This window comes from Pocillopora verrucosa, chromosome 2, assembly GCF_036669915.1.
Source record: "Pocillopora verrucosa isolate sample1 chromosome 2, ASM3666991v2, whole genome shotgun sequence".
Taxonomy (NCBI): domain Eukaryota; kingdom Metazoa; phylum Cnidaria; class Anthozoa; order Scleractinia; family Pocilloporidae; genus Pocillopora; species Pocillopora verrucosa.
The window spans coordinates 8,242,276-8,256,059 of NC_089313.1; the positions used below are offsets into that span (position 1 = coordinate 8,242,276).

Sequence of the window (13,784 nt, forward strand, 5' to 3'; positions counted from 1 at the left end):
CTGATTCACATGCAATTTTTTTCTTTCCTTGCCTATTCCCACGTTATTCGTCGATCAGGCGACCAGAATGGTGACTAACTTATCAGCCAGAGAGATTTATTCCAATAAGAACGAAACTCTCTCTATTGATTTTCAAGGAAATAATAGGTGTAAGAGCTAGGAGAGTTACTGATCAAATCTTGGGACTGGAATTGAAAGGTTATAGTTCTTTGCATGTATCCACCGCGCGCTAAATTAGACTAAGGCTCATTTAGAACTGAAAAAAAACAAACAAATTGAAAAATACGAGATTTGGACAATCGACTTAATCCATATCGCACGGTTAAAAAGAAAATAAAAGGAAAAGGCTCATTTCCTCTGCAACCTTTGTCAGGCATCGATTTCGATCCAGACTACCGAAAAGACGTAGAGACCGTAAATAGCCTCTATAATACTCCATCAAAGGAATACTTTAAAAAATTCCAAGCTGCTATAGGCTATCACGTCCCGTGGCAAAAGCACAAAAGCACGTTATCGTCAGTTGCCGAAAATGATAAAAAAAAAAGAGAGAGAGAGAAGTTTTAATTAAAACCCCCATGACTTTCGGAAGCTCTTTCAGCCGGGGTACCTATTACCTTGTTCATTGTCAACACTTTCTTCTATATTTTCATCTTTAAATGGCCATAAACCCACTCATACATTTATCCAACGAGTGATGTTTTTACGGTTAGGTTTAAACTGTTTCTCATCTTTTGTCAGCAGTAACCGGAGAAACCTATACAAAATATTATCTAAGGATTTTAACATTAGCTTTTCACTGTTTGAGTGCACTTTAAAAAACATCCTTTACCCGCTATGACATGAGCCTTTTAATTACATTGGAGCATATGTTTCCTCACTTGTCACCGGAATCAATTGTCACCACCCTCTAATTTGGAACACCTTACTGATATATTTGCTTTGTCTTATTCCATAGAGGAGACAACCATCGGATATGTTAAATTATTGAAAGAAACTGTCGGCTTCCTAGGCTCTCCATTTTCCCTGACTCAGTCACATACGTCAATACGACTGTCAAGGTGTGATTACACTTATTTAAACTCGAAATCATTGAATCCTTAATTCTGAATATTTTTCACAAAGGCGACCGAATAAATCATTTAAAATCGCTGGCATGAAATTAAAATATTAAGAAAACCTCTTCTTTTTAAGCTGAAAAAAGGCAACCAGCGTCTCGTTAAGCGAATATTTCTCTGAGTTAAGGATATTTGCTCTTAAAGACTGTTTCCTTGCAACCAACATCAGAGTTTCTTCTGAAGCGAAATAAAAAAGCAGACTCTTTAACATAAAACAACATGTCCTTCTTTGCAGATTTCATGGACGATGCGTCCATGTACAAAAGTTGATCCTCTCTTGACATCCAGGCTAAATTATGAGATGATTTCCGTTTTTAACCCAGTGAAAACGATTTTCTGATCGTGTCTTTCACAGCTTGTCTCACTTCTGCAATCTTCCAGCAGTAGAGGAATGGATTCAATGACGAATTGAGGAAAACGATCGATGAGGTGAACCTCCAGCCCAGGACGAGGGCTGGAGTCAAACCATTCTGTGTCGCTACAGCTGTTACTATAGAGTAAGGAAGATAGCACGCAAGTAATGTCATCAGAATCCACATTGAACAAGATACTGTCTTTTTGCATCTAACAATGTTCAAACGAGTTTCGTTTTCCTCTTCGCTCAGCGAATGGTGGTGCACAACGGTTTGGCAGCGGCGAAGACTAGCACAGATTTTTGCATAAGTGAATGTGGAAGTTACCACACATGTTAAAATCAACATTAAGCCGTACCAAAGAAAAATAAAAACTTTCCACACGCACAAAGCAGCCATACCCACATTTAAGACCCAAAAACAGATTACAAGTGCGAGAATTTTCCTGAAACTGACGACCTGTCGAAATCGTGTGCCTAACTCTAACGCAAGAAATCTTTCCACGCTAATTGCGGTCAAGGTTAGCAGAGTGACCCCGAACAAAACTACACCTATTGGGAAGCTTAGGCCAAGCATGGGACGACACAAAGACTTAGATTCAACGGCAACAGCAGTAAACAGAATGGCCACCAAAGGCTGTAATATCAATCCAACGCATAGATCACTTGCAGCTAAGCTACACAACAAAACCTTCGAAGGAGGGTGAAGAGAAGATGGCTTCTGAAGAGCGATTAGAATCAGAGAATTGCCGGCAGAAGCAATTAAGGAGAGGAGGAAGTTGAAAGCTGAAAGGAATACCACGGCTGGTTTCTTGTTTGGAGTTGTCGAGCAAATCAATTCATCAAAAGTTTTGTCGCCGTCAGTAAAGTTCGACATCTTCTTTCCTCATACAGCGCCGTCTCTCTGAATTTTGCCCAAAGCTGTTCGGATCGAGTCCGTAAAACATCCAGCCGTTAGCTTTAGACGGTCGTTATGTCTATAACGCTTCCTGACGGAGCATTTTACATCAAAGAAACTGAATTATTAACAAGGCAGTGTATGCTTATTAAGAATAGAAAAATCATGCAAACATGTGACTTAATGCTGTTGACAGTTAACAAAAATTGTTTTTCCAGTGTCTGAGGAGAGTATCATAACGCGTGCGCATGGCGTCATTTTTATCAGGTTACTACAATAAATTACTAAAGGAAATAAAATAGAAATTAAAACTAACAGACGAACAAAAGCAGCAAGCAATCCGAAAAAAAGTAAGAGTTTGTTAACTGAGGCGCTTTTACAATTTCCCTTTAAACTACTTGATAGAGCCTTATTGTTAAAACTCCGTTAGCGTCAGTTCACAACTCTCAAATCGTTTCCAGTCAGTCTGGAGGAAAAGCAACAACCAAGCTCGATAGTTTTCCCTCGCAGATCCCAGCAATCTAGCTTGGTTCTTGCATAAAATTCCCCTTTTCCATCCTTGCCCATGCAATGGCTATGAACATTACTACTCTTCCATCGATTGCTACGTTAGTATCACGCTCATTTTTAGGATTTTTCTTTCATTAGATTCTTACGTAACTAACTCGCACACGGCTTCTCTTTTATTGGATTGTCACTATAGTATCTCCCACACTTTAAGCATTCTCTTTCATTCGATCATTAAGTTTGCATCTGGCACACTTAGATTTTTTCTTTCAATCGACTGATACGTCGGTAACTTTCTCTGGATTGTTAAGTTAGTATCTCAAGCACTTTTAGGATTCTCTTTCATTCTATTGTTAATTTAACATCTCGTCGAGCTTCAATATCATTTGAGTGTTACACTAGTAATGATCCCGTGCACTTTAAGGATTTTCCTTCAATGAATTGACGCATTAGTTTTTCACGGACTTCTAGGATTCTCTTTCAATGGATTGTAATATTAGTATCCTACGCACTTTTAGGATTCTCTTTCATTGGATTATTACATTAGTAACTCACACACTCGAAGGGTTCTCTTTCATTTGATTGTTACATAACTATCTAATGCACTTTTAGGATTCTCTTTCAACGGATTTTTTTACATATTAGTTTCTCATGCACCTTTTGAATTGTTAATATAGTGTCTCACGCATTTTTAGGATTCTCTTTCATTTTATTGTTTCTTCAGTATTTCACACACTTTCAGGGTCCTCTTCCATCGAATGGTTATTTTACAATGGGAGGGGGCGTCTCCAAAGTCGAGACATCACTGCTAGTATGACGTCACGCACGCATTCAGCGATTTTCAATATGGCGGGTAAATTTGTAATTCACTATCTTTTACGAAATTTGGAATTTTCAACGATTTGGATGGTTGATTACTTAATCTTGAGATATTTGAGGTTCAGTCCTTATGAGAGATTAATTTTATGTAGTTTGAGTGAGGATAACGTGTTCAAGAACTTCATATTTCGAATGAAAACACACTAAAGCTGTACTTAGCGGCTTGTTCGTGAACTGAAAATGTTCGGTTAGTAATGTTTTCCTGGAGCTCTCGAAGTGATTCGGAAATGTCCTGATCCCAAAATAGGACGCTTGACAGGTAGCATATTACGCTTGCTTTGTGCAGAGTGACAAGCCTTTAGTGAGCATGCAGGTAATTTAGTGTTAACAACTGGGTTGAAAACGTAAATTAGCCACCGTAAAGGGTAAAAGAGCTGACGTTTCGAGCGTTTCAGAGCCAATCGCTCTGACGAAGGGCTAACGCTCGAAACGTCATCTTTTTTACCCTTTACGGTGGCTAATTTACGTTTTCAACCCAGTTGTTAACACTAAATTACCTGCTATACTCTCCCACCGACGCAGCACCACAGTTTCTTTAGAAACTTACCCCTTTATTCTTTAGTGAGCATGGTTCGTCTTATCAATGCCCTTAAGTCCTTCTTCAGGCTGAAGAGGCACGTTGAGAAGAAAAATCAACGGTGATGGTTGTCATCAGCGATCACAGAGGTATATTTTCGATATATTTTTTAGCTCTTTTGCAAGAGTAGCATTTAATAGATTTAAATTGGTTTCAGGTTAATAAATATTGTCATTCAGCACTTTATACCTTGGAGAAAGTCAACATTGTAATTGCTTTCGAATTCACAAATTATGTTCTGTAGTTAAAGTGTTGTTTTGGATCTCAAAACAGACGCTATGTTTCTCTTGTCTATTGTACATAATGCTCTGACAATGTGCATGTAGCTTTTTGTTTCAAATCTGTGGCTGAGCCCTGACAACACAGAGACTACTGTTGGGACTGATTTCAAGAGATGCAACTACCCTTCATGAATTTTATCTCCAGCCGTGAGGATGATTGTAGGTATATTTCTAATTTTATCTGGTCAGGACAATTAAAGAACTTGACAAAGGTTTCTTGCATTTTTTTTCTTTTCAAGGGAACTTTGCAGGTAAGGCAATACTCAATGTTACACTCCCGGGATGTCGCAATGCAAGAGGTTGTCCTCAGAAAACCTTGCTGAGCATCACTACATGACCTCAGAGAACTTCTCCCCTTTGCAGGATTATGTCCCTTGGTACACTGCCATAATGTTAATCGCATACTCTTAGATTCTTTAGAATTTCAAAAGCAAATCGCAAGTCATGAAGTCTATATTTCATTTCATGCTGTAACTTTTTTGAGACCCTGATTAATTTCCACAACCCTTGAAACAGCACTGTAGACCTCTAACCAACCTTGAAGGAGAAAAGGCCCGCTCCACTAAAACATGTTTACTCAGCGTTCAGTTTAACTGCTCTTTAATAAGCAGGTGAAGAAGAAGGAAATCCCTAAGGAAAAGAAAAACGACTTTATAAAAACGTAAGAAAAAGCTTTACATTGACGCAAAATAAGACACACTGCTAAAAAGGTCTGAAACATGATATAATAAAGGGCGGTGTAATTCACTTAAAGTGTGAAAAATAATGTTATAGAAATGATACGTGGATAACAAAAAGATTAATTGAAATAAGTACGTGCGGAAGTATAAGACAAGTAAAAAAAAAACATCCCATGCAAAGTCTCGGTTTCAGCGCGGCTATCCTAGTTTGACCTTCGCGCGGATAATGCATGCAAATGAAAAGGTGTTCGCTCCAGTTGACCTGTAATCACAAGTACGTTCTTAAAGCGGTTTCGCCATAATCTCAAATCGTGAGATAAATGGCCACTTGAATCGAGTGTCTCGTATTTTCTGTTTCATTCGTATTTCCCATGCATATTATTTCTAATGTTGTAATTATTTTTTCCGTTCTTAATGTATTATGTTTGTAACATACATGTTTGAAACCAGTGGCAAAGACATGTAATGATGTAAATTTGAGAGTTTCGAGTCGTCAAGAATTAAAGTCGTCCTAAAATTATTGCTGGTGCGTTGGTTATACTTTCTATCAGTAGTTATAACTGCACTAGCGAAAATAATTTAAACAGATCAGAGGAGCTCACAGAGTGCTTATGACACAAGATCTACGAGCCAAAAAAAGATGAACCGATGGTTTTCGGCAATCAAAAGTTAAAAACAATGAGCAGCAAGCTAAACTAAAAGAAAATCAAGAAAATTTGGCTCTCACCAAGTATCTACAACACGAGAACACGAGCTAATGAAAAAAATGCACACACTTGGCTCGTCAAGGTTAAAACAGTTCGATGAAGTGACTAAAACTTAAAAGGTTATGACCGATTTGATTGACTCCAAATAACATAAGGCATAAACTGATATTAATAGGGAAAAAAAACACCTTCTTTTATGAGGTCGATCTGATCAGATCTTGCAGAGAAAACGATATTAAAATTGGTTTGTTTTGATACTTTCCAAAGTCAACATGGCGGTCAGCATTTGCCCAGAATTTTAATCAATGAAATTATTTATTGCAGTTCAATTACAATACACAACATCATCATTAGGATAGTCTACAAAAGAGTCATGGACCCCATACAAAGGCAGACCTCCTAAAAGAAAAAAATAACAATAATCTATAATATATATATCAAAAACGTCCAATAAGAAATAAATAACAATCATCCAAACTGAAATAGAGTGCATGAATGAAGGATTAAAAATTCAGTCATATCTTGATGGCAAGAAGTCCCTTGCACTCTTGCTAAAGCTGGAAATTTTAGATGCCTGACGTATTGATAATGATAATTTATTCCACATATCCACAATCGTATTAAAAAACTGCTTTTAAAAGTAGTAGTTCTAACAAAGTTCTTCTTGAGTGTAATTTCATCCCTGTAAGCAATCACGTTCAGAAATTAGTACACATTTAAATACACAGACAATATATACAACAAACCGCGCACACAGACGGCAAATTAATTAGTGATAAAGAAGTTTAGCTTTCATTGACCTTCTCTTTGTTAGCTTCTAATTGTGTCCTTCGCTAGATTGAGCAAAACAAGCGAAGCGCTTCCAATGTTGCTGCGTGACGTGTTACTGGCGGTGTTCATTCGATGCCAATGGAGTCACCCCTTCCATCCCGACTCAAAGTAAAACCGATCAAATTGCCCATGCTCTGGAAAATACGGGCGACCAGGTTGAGGCACCGCCCTGTAGCTAAAATACAGTAAAACACAAGAAATCTAAGTTACAACAAGTAATTTATTGTTAACAACTGAGTTGAAAACGTAAATTGGCCACCGTAAAGGGTAAAAGAGCTGACGTTTCGAGCGTTTCAGAGCCAACCGCTCTGACGAAGGGCTAACGCTCGAAACGTCATCTTTTTTACCCTTTACGGTGGCCAATTTACGTTTTCAACTCAGTTGTTAACACTAAAATACCTGCTATACTCTCCCACCGATGCAGCATCACAGTTTTTTACCCCCTTTATTCATAAGTTATAACACGTTTGTGCGGCGTGAGCTGCACCTATAGCTTGTGGCACCAAATTCTAGCAATACAAAACAATATGGCTGTAGGGTCCCGCTTATCGGTAACAAAGCTTCTGGTGTATACCGATTGGTTTGTTTAAAGGTGATTTCACAATCTCTAGTAGTTATTCAACCTTTCCATGGCCATAATAGAGTGTTGGAGTGTTTTTAAATACTCGAAGTTTAAATTGGAGTTAAAACTCGACAGCTTACGAGTGAGTTGGCGCACTCAATATGAAAAAACGCGTTGAAACATTGTAAAAAACAAACGTAATTTTTTGGGGCGTAATTTTTAATAAACAAAATTCTCATTTATCGAACGTAGTCCTTACCGACAGAAGAAATCTTTTAGGTACACGGCAAAAATCGGCCTGTGGCAAATCTTCCAGTTTTCTTCAATTTTCGTTCTTAGTCGCGAGAAATGCCATTACCAAAGCCACTCAATACGTAACTTTCGGTTTTCCTTTCCGTATTTTGGTTTTCTTCCCCTGCTAGGAAAGTTTGAACGTCACTTTCTGTAAGCGATACGTACTTTCCAGTGTTGTAGCAGCCATAATCCGAAAAAGTTCCGACAAACGACCTTGCATTGAGAATCTTGAAGGCTTCGCCGTTTATTCCTCAACCTGACAGCAGCTCATTGGTGATATCAAACACGTGAAAAATACGATACTTTTTCACGTGTGTTGTTACGGCCTTTCTCAGGGCTGGAGATCCTTATAAACCACCGTAGTTTATATGATAAATCATGTTACAACTTTTTAATAATGCGCATGAAAAACTTCGCAGAAAGGCAAGACAGACGAAATCTGAGAGCGTGCGCGAGTTATTTGTGACTTGCACTCGTGTTACATCTTAGAACTCGCGTCACAACTTTGCACTCTTGGCAGCCCATCAGAAGCGCGTAACTTTTTCATATTCATTATTAACTCGGTTACCGCTCATCATCTTAATGTTCTCAGTACCGTATGACAATATATTGTCACAATTTAGGCAGCAATTTGGTCCGCTACATCACTCATTCACGCCAGAGTCAGTGAAAGACTTTTTGCTTCTCTTTGGTAAACATTTCTCGAGCTCTGGTACAAATTGCGAGTTTGTAGATCTCGTTTATGATTCTGGAAATGACGGATAAAAGTCTTTTTTTTCCATCATGATTTTGAAAATCAGGCTGAAGATGACTTCAACAAGATATTGGTATATGGCCGTAAGACATACCAGTTTAAAAGACGTGCAGGCACGAATAGATGATAACATCTTGTTATAAATTGACTAAATTGTTGTGATGCAAAGTGAACAACTGCATTATCATATGACTCATTACAAATTATACGATAGCCTGTGTTCTGGTTCATTTTATTTTGTTGTGTGCCATGTGAACCTGTAAATACAAACACAAGAATTGTTGTATAGGAGATCTCATAAAAAATGTGCGAAAGCTTTTTTCACTTTCTTATTCTTTTACTTAATTATGTTACTACTCAAACATCGATTCAATGACGCCCTCTCGAAAAATCCTCTCGGACGCGTACTCTTTGATCTTTATCCATAGGCGATCCGGATTTTTAGATTTTCCGCAAAACTTTTCATAATACAATTTATGAATGTCTTCTACCGACCCAAAAATATCCGTATGTACAATTGTTAAGATCCAGTGCATTCTATTGGGAGCAAATTCGTGTATAACAGATCCGTAATCTTCTAGAAAAGCAGCTCGGAAAGTTTTCCAAGAGACTGAATTTTCACCGTCGAAGTGCCGCAACCAGAAGTCATCAGAATACATAGGCGACGGCCGAGAACAAGACCACTCTCTTTTTGATTGTGTCAAACTTTCCATTGACATAGCTTTAAGAGATTTCTTATGTGATGCCAGCTCTCCATCTATTGGAGTAACATTTCTTTCCTCAAAAGTCTCTGTGCTTTCATCGAGTGACTGAGTGTTGACCAAATATTTCGCTTTTTGCGACTCGCATTCAAGCGGCTTTCTTCTCTGACGACCTCTCTTTGACCAAAAAGTTGCCTCTGTGAAAAAAGAATAAACAAAACTCTGACTCAAGATTCAGTCTTTTCCCAATAGTCCTAAAAATAAACACTGGTGGGAAACAGTCTATCGAAGTCTACTAATGTCTCAACAAAATCCTTACCTAGAAAAAATTGATCTCGTTTTAAAAGCATGAATTTGGAAACTTTACCCATATTTCGTTTTCTTTTTTTCTTGCACTTGCCTATCATCAGTTTAAAAAGCTTTAATATGACACATATGGTTGGAGAACTCGGCAGAATTCATAAACAAGTGCGTGCATTCAGCTTAGTACGTCTAACCACAAAAAAACTTACACCAGCTTATTAAATTGAGCACAAAGCGGACAAATCAGTTTGCAGGTAATTCTGGAATTTTTTGTGTAAATAGGGATTTGGACTGGAAAAGCTAATCTACATGCTGTTTTATCAGGTAGTTTAACATCGAGCCTTTTACAGAATGCAAAACATTTCCGAATACTATGCAATGCCAAACTCAGTCATCAGCTTTTCTCATATAAACAAACCCAGAACAGAAAAATGAAACGAAAACTGATTACAAGCGAAAATGTTCCCTCTAACATTCAGAGCTATTCATTGCATGATGAATTGTGTTTATCTGATGAAGAATCACAAAAAGGTAGTGCAAAGAAAATCATATTCTGTTTTAAATTAAACCTCCTTTTCTTCCATTTACTTTCGATCCGGAATTGTACCAAAGTGTTTTGCATTGCTTAATTGTCAAATCTGAAATACTGGAGGCGTTCGCTGTTGCATTGTTACTCAGAGATAACGTATTCGAACAAATAACCACTTGAGTTCCCACGGCCTCCTCGTTTACGTTATTAAATCTCAAAAATTGCAAAAAGCTTTCAAGCACTAAACTAAATTTTCGTGAGCTTAAATTTCGTGATTGATAACTACGCATGAATCTTCGTATATGTAGATGTAGATAAAGTAATTAAAAAATCAGCTTAGCGCACGTAATGTAGGTTTGAAAATTACTAAGGCTTTCTTTTTTAAGTTTGTTATACTAAATAATCACGGATATAAGTTTGAGTCACTGAGAAAATAACATTTATAAAAAGGTTATCGATATGGTGAGTCTAAAATACTGTTCTGATGGAAAAACAAAAAACAAAAGCAAAAAAAACCGCCGCAAATTCACTTTCCTGCTTGTATAAACCCAATGTAGCGATCTAGCGTAACGTCATCGGCACCAGAGGTCTATATTATATGAAAAACCGATTGGATCTGACTTTTTTATTATTATTTCTTTGATAACACAGCAAGAAATTGTATGCTGGGAAAAATTCGGCTGAAAGCTGATTGTAGAAAAAGACGGCAACTTATGAAATACAACGACCATCGTCATCGATCGTTTAAAAAAAAAACAAACAAACAAAACAGAACAAAAAAAAAAAACCTTAACATCAAACTGAAGATTTTTGTATTTTTTTCATTTGCTTTAGTTTCGCAATCTCAATTAGTATTGGATCACGCATAGGTAATGGTGCAGACAAAACATTCGACGAGCGTCAAAAATTAACATAGGCACGCAATGCATACGTAAAGCGCGGGAATTACGTAGTGTGTAGGATGCGTCCGACAGCTTAGATCATTTCCAGGGTAAGATAAGTACAAACGAAATATGACTTTATGATATATGAACCACTTTGAATACACGTGCACTTTGGGTTGTTAAGGAGACAATTTTGGTTACCTGTACAATGACTTTTTATTGACAAACAATCACTTCAAAGAGCGGTGTGCAAAACGATTTATTACTGGGAAAGCTTAGCTTTGAAGAAATAGATGGATATCACTATTAGGTACTACTTTGGGGCTAAAAAACTATTTTGAAATGCTTTTTATATAAGTTTTAAAACCAAGAACTTTTTCAACTCTGTACAGGCATGAATATGAGTCAGTTATAATAAACATTCATTTTGCTCAATAGGGATCGAGGGAGCACAAAGCACAGCTTTGTAATTTGTACCACACAAATGTGTAAAAGAAGTAAAGCAAAGAAATTCATTACATAGGTAATGTATAGATTTAGCCAAGCCTAAAAGCGGAGCTCGCATTTTTTTTTCCCGCACGTCTCAAGGGCACAACGCCTTGCCCTTGCCAGGACTAGAATCCGGGTCGTCCGACCCTGAGCCCAGTGCACTGACCACTGGACTACTGGACAAAGCCGTAGCGCTGAAGTGCCTGCGGTAGAGTTGATCACGCATGTTAAAAGTAGCACCTCGTACGGTCGTAGGGTCGTACGGTCGTACATCCAAATTTTTTCGGATTAATTGGTTACTACTAATTTGTATAATTATGGGGCTAAGCTCAGCGAGCTCCGCTATCAATGAAGTATCAGAAATGTATAAAATTTGATGCATAATTGCGGAGAAACTCACAACTTTGATATTGACATTCCAACCAAAGGCAACGACTATCGATATTTAATACCTGGCAAAAACTTTTGAAGTAAATATGCCTTAAACAATCAGAAATACCAGAGATTAATTTCGTTAGGATAGTTCATGGCTGAAATAATAAAAGACTTTTTCAGGTTCAGTGTAATGAAAATGAAAATATTCTTATCTTGACTAATTGGTTTGACTGATTGGCTAAAAACGATACTGACGGTGAACATCACAAAATAACAAGCATCCGTAATTTGAGCTTAAGGCTTCCCGAAAATGACAAACATAACATACCACCTAAGAACAACCTTATTCTAAATGATTGCTGGAAAACTGACTTGGACAATAAACATCGTAGATTAACAGAAATGCGTCACTTGAAGGACTTAAAGTAAATTCCACCCACACTTGATGAACCAACGAAAAGATTAAATTATTGTGACTAGTCAATGACAAGCGATATAGACGATAAATGTTTTAAAATAGTGTACAGGCAACATTTGAATCAGAGTCTGCCTAAAGGGGACAAACATAACATACTCATTCTAACAAATAACCGAATAAAAGTTATAAATGAGGGATTTTACATCGTTTTAATAGTTTTCGTGCGGATTATGGCGCTGCCATAAAAAGTACATGTACGCTAAGATGGAATTCAACCGTAAGATGTTTTCCCGATCGAACTCTTTCTCTGCTTGTATTATAACACAGTGTTATGTGAGTACAATACAACAGCTTGTTTTGGGGAATAGATTTGAAAATATATAGGTCTTCCATTCTACGCGCGTGGAAAGCGCGACGAACGAAATCCACGCTATAAGAACAAATGATCTAAACGCACGGCAGTATGGTCTCTGTATTCACAGTTAAATAATGGACGCTACAGAATATGTCTGCATCGTTTGCTGATGTGATTTGGTTGTAGACGATGATGTTATAATTCAGTTAGCTCGGCTTAACGCGACCAAAGGCGAAAATTGCACGCGTTTTTAATAAAAAATTTAATCAAGGTAATGGTGTTAGATGAAAAGTGTACGGCACGAAACTTTTTGTGAGTTAGAAAAACGAGTGACAATTTACTTCGCGAAAAGTTTGTTTTTCTTTTTCAAACAGAGATGAAAGTTTGGATGAAGCGAAGTATATGTCAACAGTAAAATATGACACAGAAATTAATTATTCTTGGTTTCTCTATTTGTTACGTAATATTGGTGGAAAAAAACTATTGTTTATCAGTTAATCCTTTCGTTACATTTTCAGTGAGATTTCGGAATACGAAGCGAGATTTTAAACGTTTCCACATTATCAGCTAAATAAAAGCCAGCTTGATATGTACTGGGTTCCCCCTAACAAAAACAAAGTCAATTAACGAAAAATATATTTTTTTGGAATAAACTGTTGTAACAAACATTGGTTTGATGCCATAAACATCAGGCATTGGAAAAATCGAAAATACAAACATGACAAAAACTAAAGATAAATAATCGAAAATTAAACAGTTCAAACCTTTTTCCCCCTCCGTTTCATTCATATCGACAGAACGATATCCGCGGCGAAAGAAACGAAAAACTTTGAACATTTTTTATAGATAGCTTGCCTCTCGCCTCATGACTAAAACGATTACCATTTAAATTTTTGCTTCAACATAAGCTGACAGCGTAAACGAAAATAAAATATACCATAATTGTTCGGGACGAACCTCACAGGCAGCAATTTCAATGTTATTTTCTAATTAAAAACAGGCTTTTGTCTTTTAAATTTTAACTGTCGAATTAGAAACTCGCTTTGTCCATAAAGGAAATCTCTTAATATCAAAGATATTTGCAGATGTGAACCTGTATTAATTTATCCAAAAAAAATTGAGCGTCACTTTGAGCAAATAGCAGCGTTTTGCTTGTTTTTCACAAATTGATGTTAAGAAATAATGATTTAGGAAAAAACAGCGATACATTCAGTAAAAGTGACCATTAAGAATGTAAAAATTTAACAGATTAATTATTCACAGGCTGATGTTGATTGTCACTGCTATTTAAAG

The 13,784-nt window shown here is 37.0% G+C and overlaps 2 pseudogenes; one reads left to right on the top strand and one right to left on the bottom strand.

Annotated features, from left to right (window-relative positions):
* Positions 1-13,784, top strand: part of LOC136279212 (uncharacterized) — a 360,360-nt pseudogene that overhangs the window by 283,664 nt on the left and 62,912 nt on the right.
* LOC131786932 (uncharacterized) lies at positions 8,791-13,358 on the bottom strand (annotated as a pseudogene).